The 13,809-nt window shown below is 41.8% G+C and overlaps 1 protein-coding gene across 1 annotated transcript in view; it reads left to right on the forward strand.

Annotated features, from left to right (window-relative positions):
• The window catches only part of MYO1D (myosin ID), a 273,970-nt gene that overhangs the window by 133,462 nt on the left and 126,699 nt on the right, over window positions 1-13,809 (forward strand). The gene's annotated exons all lie outside the window — the stretch shown is intronic.

Below are 13,809 nucleotides of genomic sequence, written 5' to 3' on the forward strand. Positions count from 1 at the left end.
CCCTCCGCTGAGCTGCATAAGGAACTTGCTTTAATTTTATTTTGTCATTCAAAAGTTTTGCCCAGATGTTAGAAACAACCTCCTTCACCCTGCATTACCCACCACCTGCACTGACTGAGGCATGCAATGTGGGAGTCAGGATGCTCTTTAGATCCTGGTACCCATCCCCATTGATCTGCACAGGGCCCCCTTCTCATTTCATTCACTCACTCATGTATTTATTTTTATTTCCTTACATCTATTTTCAGACCTTCCATAGGAACCCTTTTAGTGTAAAATATATGTGTACATAAAAAGGAATCCTGTGTCTCTGGGAGAATGTCCCCGGCATATATACCTGGAGAAAAGGGCCTAGGTCATTGGGTAGGTGCAGACCTAATTGGTATAAGGCGTGCCAGGTTCCTCTCCAAAATGCCTCTGCCAGTCTGCACCACCACCAGCTGTATATGGGGGTCGCTGTGTGCCCACATCCTTACAGTGTCATCCAGCTGCCTATACATTTTCCCAGACTGGTAGGTATCATGATATCTCGCTCTTGCACTTTTCATTTCTCCATTTGCCATTGCATTTGAGCATCTCATTGAATACTCGTTTGCTTTTTGGTTTTTCCTGTAAACTGCTTGTTCATATCCTTTGTCCATTTGTCTACTGGAGTTGGTATCATTTTCTAGTTGGTTATCAGGAATTTTATGAATATTTTATACATAAATCTTATATTCACTTTAGACATTATAAAATATTCTCTTATTCTGTATGCATTCTGATGCTTTTATAATATGCTTTGTGGAAGAGAATCCTTAATTTTGACATAATCAAATTCTTCAGGATTTCATCTTATATTTTGTGCTTTGAAATTTTGTTTAAGTGGGCTTTCCCCAGCCCTAGCCTGTTTGGCTCGGTGGATAGAGCATCGGCCTGCGGACCAAAGGGTCCCAGGTTCAATTCCGGTCCAGGGCATATGCTTGGGTTGCGGGCTCGATCCCCAGTAAGGGGGCGTGCGGGAGGTGGCCGATCCATCAATGTTGTTTTTATCTCTCTCCCTCCCTCTCCCTTCCTCTTTGAAATCAATAGGAATATATTTTTTTAAAAAAGAGAGAGGGCTTTCCCTGTTTCCAGGTCACAAAGATACTGTCCTATATTTTCTTCTATGAACTGTGTACCTTTACCTTAAACATGTAGGTCTTTGATCCGTTTATAATCCACCTGTGTATGTGGTTTTAGATAGAAATCCAGTTTCATTTTCTTCTGTATGGTGAGCAGGTTTTCTCAACACCGTCTATGAAACAACCTATCCTTTACCCACTGATTTTATTGTATGGTAAAAATGTATATTCTGTTTCTGAGTGCTCTGTTCTGTTTTTATATCTGCCTGTTTTTGCATTAATGCCACTCAGTTTTTATTATAGCATGTCTTAGTGTATGGTAGGATAAGTCCATCTTCTCCACTCTTCTTTATTAAAGTCAATTAACCTGTATATAGACTTTTATTCTGCAGCATACATTTTAATGTGTTTATTGTGTTCATTAACTTCAACAATACTTTTTCCTAGGACTGCATTGAAATTGGAAAGGATTAACATTTTTACAATAATAAATCATTTTAAGGGTATAGACTAGACTTTCACCTTTGACTTAGAAACTCCTTATGAATTCCTGGTTCATTCTAGATATTTTATTGTTTTTGTTACTGCGGTGGGTGAATTTTTTATTGTATTTTCTACATGGCAGAGTTGACACAGAGAAATAATATTGGCTTTTATTGGTGGACCTGTATCCCAATGAAACCTTTCTTGACTTATATTTGTTGATTCTGTTAGTTTTCCTGGGCAAATGATTCTGTTGTGTGCAAATAACGGTCGTTTTTTTCTTCCCAGTTGCCAAGATGTTCCTAAGCGTTGGTCTCTTTCATTTATTTTGCCTAGAATTCGGAAGAACTCGGGGTGAAATACTAAATTCTGTTGCATCCTGAAACAGTTTCCTTCTGTTAATTGGCGTGTGTTTTTATATTGCTTTTCCTCAGTTCTGTTTTCTTTCCCAGTTTACTGCTAGTAAATTGACAGGTTTGGGTCTCTGTTTTCTGTCTTCCATGGTGCATTATTTCTATATACCCGTTCTTCAGTATTTTCCAGTGATGCTTTTGTTGTTGGTTTGCAGGTCTGATACTTTTTCTTCTTTATACCTGTCCAAGAGGCTGACTCAGCTTAGGCTGCACCTGAACCAGCATAACCATACCTCTCAGTTTGCTTGGGACAGTCCTGGTTTATGACTGTTGTCTGTTGTAACTCTTAGCAGTACCCCTTCACTCTCGAAACTGTCCCAGTATGGATAATACACTGAAGAGTCACCGTCCCCCGAACTCCTTTCTGTCCTGTGGTGGCTGATAGAATCCTCTTCTTAAACCAAGTAGTCAGCGTCCCACAGACTTTAGTCTATTACAGCTCTGCTAGCCATAAGTAGGACTCACTCCTCTCCCTCCCACCCCGCAGCCAAGCCTTACATAAATATTGTCATTCCAGCCCTGGCCGGGTGGCTCAATTGGTTAGAACATCATCCCATACACCAAAAGGATCAGGGTTGGATTCCCAGTCAGGGCACATACCCGATTATAGGTTCGATTCCTCGTCGGGATGCATACGGAAGGCAACTGGTCGATATTTCCCTCTCACATTGATGTTTTCTCTCTCTCTCTCTCTCTCTCTCTCTCTCTGTCTTTCTCCCTTCCTCTTTCTAAAATCAATTAAAAGAACCCTGAAAAAAAATTATACTTCAGCTATACACATCTATGAGGGCCCTTCCTTTGTAAGTCCTCTCTACAGCACCTCTGCTTTCTTTCTGATGAGAAATGAGAATTTCTACCCAGAGAAGAGATTCTAAAAGAAAAGAGACAACTGTCCCAGAAACCACCACCGATGCCTGGAAGCAAGCTTCTCCAGTCCTCTTGGGATGCAGATCTGGCGATTCCTAACCAGAAGGCAGTGCAGTAGGAGCAGGGAGCTTCCTCCCAGGCCTCAGGCAGGACCACTCTGGGGCTTGACTTACTCGATCTACTGATTGTGTCCTTTAAACGACTCCTCAAGCCATGAAATTAGTGGAAATTTCTGTCAGCTTCTGGGAATAGGCTGTCAGTCACCTAACTTTCCACGGGATGTTTTCACTTTCTCTCTATTTTTGTAAGAATTTAATGGAAAGTTAAGAGAGACAGCATCAAAGATGCTATTTTTAAACAAGAATCTCCAGCCATCGGTTTTTATTTCCTTTTTCAAGAAAAAATAGGTTTATCTTTTTTTCTGATTATCTAATTTCAAGTGTGCTCATTGTAAAAACAAGTTCAAACCACACAGGAAAGTATCAGGGAACTGTGGGAAATCCCCTAAAATCCCATCATCCCGAGGTAACACCATGAACATCGTGGTCACCATCCTTTGCGATGTCTTTCTGTGCGTGTATCCAAGCAGAGATGCTGGAATAGAAATGAGATCATAGTTCATTTCTGTGACGATTTTATCGATGCACCTTTCTCTTTTTCTACAAGAATTAATACCTTCTCCGCCCACAACTTCTCCTACCTCCTGTGTCCAGGATCCCCAACACCACTCCCAGTCTCAGTGATTCACTGAAAGGACCCCCAGGACTCAGTATATAGTTGTGCTCGTGAGTAAAAATGTATTACCCCAAAGAAAGGGAAAAGGCGCATGGGGTGAGGTCCAGAGGAAACCAGGAGCGAGCTTCTAAGAGTCCTCTCCCCATGCAGACCCCCAGGATATGCTGAGTCCCTCCCAGTGAGTTGTGACATGTGCCAAGTGGTATCTTCTAGGAAGCTTATTGGAGCCTCGGTGCCCAGAGTTTTGTTGGGGGGCTGTTCATGTAGGCACCGCCTGCCTAGCTTGTCCCACAGTCCCAGACTCTCATAGAGAACTCAGGTAGTCAGCATAGACCTTGTTGTTTGTACGCTCAGTTTAAGCACATTAAACCACTGCTATTTAGGGCAAGTTTGATATGAGTGTGGGAAACTGACAGACACCAGCCGAGGGCCAACCAACCTCACCTCGCCAGCAGGACTAAGGGGAGGAGTCTCAGGCCTGCTGTTACCCTCTCCCCTCCTTCCTCCCTCCCTTCCACTCTCTCTAAAGATCGATGGAAAAAAAGATATCCTTGGGTGAGGATTAACAAACAACAACCAAAAAGCTATATACTAGTATGTTTGTAATCATAATAGAACTCTTTTCTCTAAGTTTTATTTGCCACAGTGCTCTTTATTCCTTTAAGAGCAATCAGTTTTGGCCCCAGTCAGGGCACATATAAGAAGCAACCAATGAATACATAATTAAGTGGAAATTTTCTCTCTCTCTCTCTCTCTCTCTCTCTCTCTCTCTCCCTCTCTCTCCCTCTCTCCCTCTCTCTTCCCCTCCCTCCCTCCCTCTCCCTCATTCTCTCTCTCTCTCTTCTCTCTAAAAATCAATCAATAAATAAAAATTTAAGAACAGTCAGTTTGGGAGGTTCCGGTTTTAGTAAACATCCCTAATTCTGCCTCTTCCAACTTGCCATTGAAAGGCACAGAAAAATATATGAATATACACTGAAAACCAGGTTCTCACAGGCTAAAACCTATTATGATGTGCTGTAATAAACACAGTATGATATTGGCATAGGAATTGACTGTGGAATATAATAGTGAGTCCTGAAATAGATTTAAGTATATGTGGGAATTTAATGGTAGACAAAGGCAGAATTTCAGTTTGGTGGGTGGGGGAGAGGGGAACACAGGAATTTTTTATTAAATAGAATTAGAATAGCTGGTTATTTACCTAAAATAAAACAGCATTGCTCTCCTATCTTATACCATGTGAAGAAAAAAAATAAATCCCAGACCTATTCATTTTTTGGAGAAACCCAAAAGCTATAAAGGATAAAAGAAGACTCATTTTATTATATTACATATTATATGCAGGTCACTCCTACAGATTCATAAGAAAAAGACAACCCAGTCGAAGAAATGGACCAAGGATTTGAAAAACAAGTACCAGAAGAGGCAATCCAAAAGACCCATGCCCTGGCCAGTTTGGCTCAGTGGATAGAGCATCAGCCTATGGACTGAAAGGTCCAGGGTTCGATTCCAGTCAAGGGCATATGCCCAGGGTTGCAGGCTCGATCCCCAGTGTGGGGCGTGCAGGAGGCAGCTGATCAATAATTCTCTTATCATCAATGTTTCTATCTCTCTTTCTCTCTCCCTTCCTTTCTTAAATCAATAAAAAATATATTTAAAAAAAAAAAAAAGACCCATAGCCCTGGCTGGTTTGGCTCAGTGGATGGAGCGTCAGCCTGCGGACTGGAGGGTCCCAGGTTCGATTCCGGTCAAGGGCATGTATCTTGGTTGTGGGCACATACCCAGTAGGGAGTGCAGGAGGCAGCTGATCGATGTTTCTCTCTCATTGATGTTTCTAACTCTCTATCCTTCTCCCTTCCTCTCTGTAAAAAAGCAATAAAATATATTTTTTTTTTAAAAAAAGACCCATAAACACACCCCTCAGAGGCAGAGGCACAAAAATGTGGACTTAAAAGGTAGGCACTTTTAAGATCTTCTGTACTCATTCTCCAATGGCTTCCAGAAAGGTGCTCCCACTAACTGATGCATGAAAGATCTTGTCTCAGTGAAGTGCTGGATATTTTAATTCTTAAAAACACCTTTTCCGAATGACCTAAAGCCTGAATATTTGCCCGAACATTGAAAAAAGCCTAATTGTCACCTACAAATCTTTGCGTCATTGAGAGAAATGAATCGGTGTAACAGGTCACTCGTCTCTTCCTCCCACAATACATAATTGCTTCGCTCACCCACTTACCCTCTACCTTAGAGTTTGTGTGTGTGTTCTTTACATCTCACTTGAATGAGAAATCAAATGAGATGGTATTTCTAGATGGCAGTGAAGGAACTGTTTAACGTTTTAGAATTACAGCTATAAGCAAGGAGGTGTTTGAAAGATGGGTTGAGTAAGTTCTGGCAGCTAACACTCTGGGCTGAGTTGAAGTGTGTAATGATCGCTAAGTATGTTGTGAGACACGTCTGTCCTGGGTAATTTTGTTGCTTTGGCTTTCTTTTTTCTTCTTCAACCTGGAGCTTTCTGGTTTTGGTTTATCATTCCTCTTCAGTGTGTCATATTCATTAATTCCCAGAAAATAGGATACGTTTTTGTTTGTGGTTGGGGGAATCCTGAAAGAAGTCCATAGTTCTAACTGAGGGAAAATGCTGCACCAGATGCATTTGAAAGAGCAGTGACTCTCTCATACTCTGTACCCATTTAGTTTAAAATATTTTGTTATCTTGGAAGAGGAATGGGGTATGGAACCACTCAAAAAATTCCCTTATTTTTTTGGTGCATGTATAGTTCTAAATGTACGTTCTCATTCTAGGCAATCTGTTGGTCAAAATTGTCATTGAATTGAAAATGGATTCTCAAAGGGAGATGGAAAAGTGTTGGGGAAGTTTACCCTTTTTGTTGCTATTAGCAACAACTTTGGAATAGGTGGATCTGAAGAGTGGCTTTCTTGACCCACCTGTGTAACCAACACATGCTTTTGTGAATTATGTCTTTATTTGGGAAGAATTAGTTCTTTCTGAAAGAGCGTCGTAATTGATTACTGATAGAAGTCATTAATTGGTCACCGTGCCATATACTTGGATCATTTCCGGTTGCACAGTTTTTGTCCCAGCTCCAGGGATGGAATTTCCTTTACAGTGAGCCACGGTGTGGTTGGGAGGTCACGGCCCTTTCTATTCACACCCCGGAGACTACTAAACACAAGACATTCTTTCCCAAAACATCTTTAAGGCTCTAATCATCTTCCTCCAAGCAATTTGTGGATACTCTGAGATCACAATTGCAGCTCACGTATTCCACAGCAGCGAGGGTTGCCAGCCCTTTGGAAATTTAAATTGTTTCCAGGTGATCCATGTTTTTGTGTGTATGTTTGGTTTCATTTTCCACTTTTGTTATCAATTCCTACTTTTATTGCATTGCAATCACCGAATGTTAAGTGTACTACTTCTAGTTTCTGGAATTGATTGCATTTTGAGGACCTGGTATAAGTCATTTTTTTAGTATATCTTGGGGAAAAAAGAGGTATTTTCTCTTTCTTTTGATATTTTTTATTATGACAAGTTGTGAATATTTACAAAAGGAGCAAGAATAGAATGAGTCCCCACATTCCCATCTCCCGGCTTCAACAATTATCAACATTTTGCCTTTCCTACTTTATCTAGTTCTCACCTCATGTTTGTTCTGTGTGGGGTTTTAAAAAGGAAATCCCAGATGTATTATCACTTCTCCCTTACATACCCGTATAATCACCACAGATAAGGGCTTTAATGTTTCATTTTCAGACCAGATGGAAAATTAGTAATGCCTCACCATTATTAATTACCTTATATGTGGTTTCTGTTCGGCATTCCCAGGTGGCTTAGAAACATCATTCCACAGATGGTTAGGGGTGGAGCTCCTATCACCTATGGGGCTGTGGCACCTTTGAGAATGGAACACATTGGTCTTTCTTTTATTAACTTTGATTTTCAATGACATATCATTTTATCCTTAAAAATTGTGTTACAGCCCTAGCCAGTTTGGCTCAGTAGATTGAACGTCGGCCTGCGAACTGAAGGATCCCGGGTTCGATTCTGATCAGGGGCACATGCCCAGGTTGTGGGCTCAGTCCCCAGTGGGGGGTGTACAGGAGGCAGCCGATCAATGATTCCCTCTCATTGATGTTTCTATCTCTCTCTTCCTCTCTGAAATCAATGAAAATAATTTTTTTAAAAAGTACATATTACAGATTAAAAAAAAAAGAGGTGAACAGATTAAAAAAAATTACATATTAGATAACATCAGAAAATATATATATTTTTAAAAATTGTATGTTACAAAGGTAATACCCTAAGGACTGCCCTGGTTGGTTTGTCCGAATTAATAAGTGAATATTATTAGTATGTTCTTGTATGAATTTGTTAAATTTGTACTTGATGTTGTTGGATTATGTTATAATCCTAATCAAAGGGAGGATTAAAAGTGACTCCTTAAGCATAAACATACTGTATAGTGAAGTAGTAAAATCTAAAACTGAGAATGATATTATAACTATTAATTATAGGAAGTCTCCAAGGTTAATATAGATCTGAGTATACTAATTTTGTAATAAACCAGCCAGAGAAAAAGTGTGAATAGAGTCATTATCTGAAAATTGGATTTTATTGGGTTATTCATTGGCTTCTTCTATTCACTGATGTATCGTTGATTGCAAAACTTTGTCAAGCAGTGGCATGAAACCAGGGGGGCTTTCACATCATTTTCAAACAACGCTCTCTGACTTCTTTGTGAAACCAATCAAGTGTTGTATTTCTCAGACTAAAAGCAAAATAATTATCTTTCATATAAATCAATTACTTTTGCCCTAAAAGTAAAGCCAAAACAAAAAAAAAAACAAAAAAAAAATCTAATATTTACTGAGTGACAGGCACCATTCTGGGCACTTTACACATATTAACTAAATCTTTGCAAGAACCTAGAGAATAGATGTCTGTTACTATTTTCATTTATTAGGAAAGGGAACTATAGCCACAGATGACTGAGTCATTTGCTGGAGGTCACACAGGTGTCAGAAGTGGGATTTTCACCCAGTAGTCCAGCCTTCTGCACACACCCTTTTAACCTCTGCTCACTTATGCCACAGTGGCATCCTTCAAAGTGCACTCCTTATAGGGAAACAGTTATGACTCCCACTATTGAAGAAAAGGTTATAAAACCGACCGCCAAGGTAATGATGGCCTCATGCTCAGAGAGAAAAAAAGAATGAGATTTGGCAAAATTTCTTTATTCAATGACCTTGGTAGACATCTAATGACAAATACATGGAACAAAGTTTTCTACAAAAATATTCAAACAAGTGTCATTTTCCATAATAAACATAGACTAATCCTAGTCCTTGGCATTACAAAAACAGCCCTTTCAATGTTACTGGAAAGTTCTTTGCCCTTCTTAGAAAACAGCCACATGGCCCTTGTAGTTGGAGCAGCGTTCAGTACACTGAAAGGTCGCAGGTTCGATTCCTGATCAGGACACATACCTGGGTTGTAGGTTTGATCCCTGGTCAAGGCATATGCAAGAGCCAACTGATCAATGTTTCTCTCACTCTCTCACTCTCCCTTCCACTCCAAAATCAATGAACGTATCCTCAGGTAAGGATTAAACAAATAAACAAACAAAAAACAGGCTTATAGATAACTAGAGGCCTGGTGCATGACATTCATGCACTGGGGGGCCCCTCAGCCTGGCCTGTGCCCTCTTGCAGTCGGGGACCTCTTGGAGGATGTCCACCTGCTGGCTTAGGCCTGGGGGAGTGGGCCTAAGCTGGCAGGTGGACATCCCCCAAGGGGTCCTTAGCACTGCCGCCACCACCACTGCGCTTGCCAGCTATGAGCCTGGCTTCTGGCTGAGCAGTGCTTCCCCTGTGGGAGTGCACTGACCACCAGGGGACAGCTCCTGCATTGAGCATCTGCCCCCTGGTGGTCAGTGCGCATCATAGCGACCAGTAGTTCCACCGTTCGGTCTATTTGCATTTTAGCCTTTTATTATATAGGATTAGGAAGCAAACATACATGGCAGCAGAATAACATGATGTCAGAATTTCATTTAGGTGTAACTTCAATTTCATGGCAAGTATATGAAGACTTACTGACCTTTCCATTACTTACCTAACAAGATGTAAAGAACTAGCTCTTCTTAGAGTACCCGGTCAGCATGCTCCCTTTCTGTTCAGGTTCCTCAGTAGCCGCTGCCGAGGGCCGGCGGCCTCTGGTCTGAGTATAGCCCTCTCGTGACTCAGTGCTCCGTTCCCACGCCGGCCTGCACAGTCTTCTGCACCTTGGTTTTCTCACTCAGTGTGCTTGTCACGCAGTATGTTTTTAAATGCCCCTAATTGTAGTGCTAGTTGATTGACCTTTACTTCTTTTTGCTCTTTCATTGTTAAAAAACCATTACTTATTTTCCTGATAACAGTTAGTGTTTCCATTTTTTTGGTCATTCTGTGTAATGCTATGATGAACATTTTCATATGTTTCCTTGTCTATAAGTGAGTCAGTGTCTGGGGGGCGGCTATTCTCAAGTTTTAAAGACTCCCTGGTCCCCCAAAGAGCTCATCTTTGAAAATTATACAAAGTTCAAGAATATACAAAGTGTGTGTGTGTGTGTGTGTGTGTGTGTGTGTACATAACATTAGCTGTCACGGTATGTCATCACGTGTGATGTAGCCTGTGGAAAACTCCACTGTAGACTCATGATAGGAGGAGAGTTACAAAGGCAAGTAACCTACTCAGGTTATTATGAAATGAAAGTTTATCTCGAGGGTCCGCGGAAAGGGTCTCAGCAAAGCTCAGGGTTCCCAGGCCACACCCGGAGAACTGCTGCTCTGGGGCATATTCCGCAGATTGCAAATGCTCGGTTTTGTAGAGTCTGCCCATTTTTAAGTTGACTGGGATCGCCCAGTTGCTTTCCAAAGTAATACTGTCCACTTACTCTTATACTGAAATGAGAGTTTTTAATCATTCCCCATCCTTGTCAACAATTTGAATTGTCAGACTTTTACATGGTGACCGAGTAAGTCCTTTACTTCCCTTAGCATTCAGCTATGCGTCGGGGCGTTTGTTACATTTCTCTTGCAGCAGGAATGTCAGGTTATCTATTCCGCCACATGCCTACCAGCCCCAGCGGAAGTCCCATCGAAAGATTTAAGAGAGAGAAGTGATGTGGTCAGTTTTCACTTTTTAAAGAGATCGGTGTCGCCCTGCCTATGTTGCTCAGTGATTAGAGCATTGGGCAAGTGCACCAAAGGGTTTCAGGTTCAATTCCCGGTCAAGGGCGCGTACCTGGCTTGCAGTTCAATCCCCAGCCCTGGTCAGGGTGCATATGGGAGGCAACCAATCGATGGGTCTCTCTCACATTGATGTTTCTCTTTCTCTCTCCTCACTCTCTCTCCCCTCCTCCCTTCCACTCTCTCTAAAGTAGAATTAATAGAAAAAAATAACCTTGGGTGAGGGTCAACAACAACAAGAAATAGATCTGTGTCAAGGGAAGATTAGAAGGTGGCAAGACCGGAAGCAAGATGGCTGGTTTGGAGGAAATTAATAGTTTGGGGCATGATGTCTTCGGTCGTTTTGAGACATGTGAGTCAAGGTGACCGGCAAGTAGTTGGATATGTGAGTCAGGGAAGCAAAGGAAGTAGCAAATTTCAAATTAGAAGGAATAGCCAGCAGTATGAAGCATAGAAACGCACAACCAAATACGGACTGAAAAGCGCCCACTTCCTCTGGCAGTTAGCGCATTACCCGTTTATTAATAACTAGCAGGCTAAAGCTGATGGAGAGGAAAGCAGGGTGTAGGAGGGGGAGGAAAACAAACCAGGTACCAGAATCCCCCAGCGAGAAAGTATGCTGACTGTTTATTTGTGAATCATGGTCATGAGAATAGCTATAGGGATGTGTGTTCTTAATGAGGAAACCAAGGTAAATGGCTGCTGAACATTGGAGCCTTTCCCTCTCACCCCTGCATGGTGCTCAGCAGTGCTGTCACAGGAGCATGAATAGCATCACTGTGCACAGGTCACTGGTTTAACTCCTGTGAAAAACTTTCTGTTGATTTACAATATAATCTAACAGGTACCGTTTAGATTCACATATTGGCAAATAAATGCACAGCCCTTTTAGAACAACAACAACAAAAACATGCCTCAGCAAAAAATTAACATTGGCCGAAACCGGTTTGGCTCAGTGGATGGAGCATCGGTCTGCGGACTGAGGGGTCCCAGGTTCGATTCCGGTCAAGGGCATGTACATTGGTTGTGGGCACATCCCCAGTGGGGGGTGTGCAGGAGGCAGCTGGTCAATGTTTCTCTCTCATCGATGTTTCTAGTTCTCTATCCCTCTCCCTTCCCCTCTGTAAAAAAAAATCAATAAAATATATATATTTTTTAAAAATTAACATTGGAATAACAGAGCATCCTTTCTTCTCTCTCTCTCTCTCTCTCTCTCTCTCTCTCTCTCTCTCTCTCTCTCTCCCTTCCTCCCTTTTCCTTTCTCCCACCCACTGATGAATAAAAAAGATAAAAGCATATTTGGAAAATAATGGCAACATGTCACAAATAATCTGTTTCCTATTTATCTCCTCTCAGATACTGCTAATAAGAAACTCCTGCCACCCCTTCCCCAGCCCACTTCCCTGTAAGTTGGAAACAGACGATCTGTTGCCCGGGTGATATCTCATTACTAAGGCAACCAATTTGGTGCATCAGTGTGAATCCCAGTTTTAAAATGTAATTATGCCAAGATGTGTACATATGCTTGCAGTGTGCTAAAAAGAAATCTGTTCCCCTTTGGAAGGAAAACATTTCCCATGTTAGATGAGAGAAAAGGGGGAAATAGTGCCTTTATTCTTCGCTAGCTAAAATACACCTTTTACCCGAGCTCCCCTGCTATGCTTGGTAACGCAGCTTGCATTGGTTTCTCCCTCAACACTTCTTTTTTTTTTGTCCTTAACTTGAGATGTTCCCATTCCAAGACACTTCTCTCTTGAGACCTGTCACTCATAACCCAGCAGCTGTTGTCTCCATGACAACACTTTCTGGCCCTTATAAGTAGTGATGGGTTGGGGTGGGGGGGAATGGAAGGAAAGAAACCCATGGCTACATTTTCATTGCAGTTCTCTTTTTTAATTATTGGAAGCTCAAGAGATTACTCTTTATAAGGAATTAATTAGTGAAGGGGAAGTGATTCCAGAATAGATGTGTGCATTAAATTAGAAACTTCTGAACAGTGAGGGTTGCTATCCTAGACTCAAATCAAGGATCTTACAGGTAGGTGTCCGAGCAAAAGCTGCAGAGCAATAAATTTGTCTTCCTCAACAAAAATGACTGTTTAAAAATAAAAAAGAGCATATGGGTGTGGGGAGTATTTAATTACAACCTTATTAAATAATGAGATCCATGTAACTCATTAGGTTTCCCGTTTTCTGTAGCTGCCAGATAGCTCAGGACTCAGGTTTGTACTCAAACCCAGGAAGCACTCTTGTCTGGGATTTTGAGTGGGACTGCCTCCCTCCCACCGCCAGCCTTGCTCCCACGGCCTCACTGTCCTCCTGTTATCCAGCTTGGAAGACTGCATTGTCCATGTCACTTCCATGTAAATTCCCTCTGATCCCTTCAGAAATAATTTGTGTATATAAAAGCCTAAGTGACCTCTATGACCGGACAACCGGATGACTGGCCGGTAGCTATGACATGCACTGACCACCAGGGGGAAGACACTTAACGCAGGAGCTGCCCCCTGATGGTTAATGCACCCCCACAGCCAACCTCCCGCAGCTGGCCAACCTCCTGTGGTCCCTCTCCCCAGCCAGCCAGCCCCAATCACCCCAATAGCTGGCCAGGCCAAGGGACCCCACCTGTGCACGAATTGGTGCACCAGGCCTCTAGTTGGGTAATAAATATTAAAGGCGGTGACGGAAATATTTTATTGTAATGTTCATTCACTACAGTGGCAACACTGACATCTCATGAAAAATATCACCCCGAAAAGGATAATTTTTATAACTGACTTTGTAAAAGGGCTTTTCTAAAGTACCACATATTTCATTAAGCTAAAACCCTTTCTGGATGACAGAATATGTCGTGTTTACCAAATTAGGTCTATAACAGACTATATATGGTTTAAGGGTCAGGGCTACTGGTTTGGCTCAGTGGATAGACTGAAGGGTCCTGGGTTTGATTCCGGTC

The sequence above is a fragment of the Eptesicus fuscus genome, chromosome 20 (assembly GCF_027574615.1).
Source record: "Eptesicus fuscus isolate TK198812 chromosome 20, DD_ASM_mEF_20220401, whole genome shotgun sequence".
NCBI classification, from domain to species: domain Eukaryota; kingdom Metazoa; phylum Chordata; class Mammalia; order Chiroptera; family Vespertilionidae; genus Eptesicus; species Eptesicus fuscus.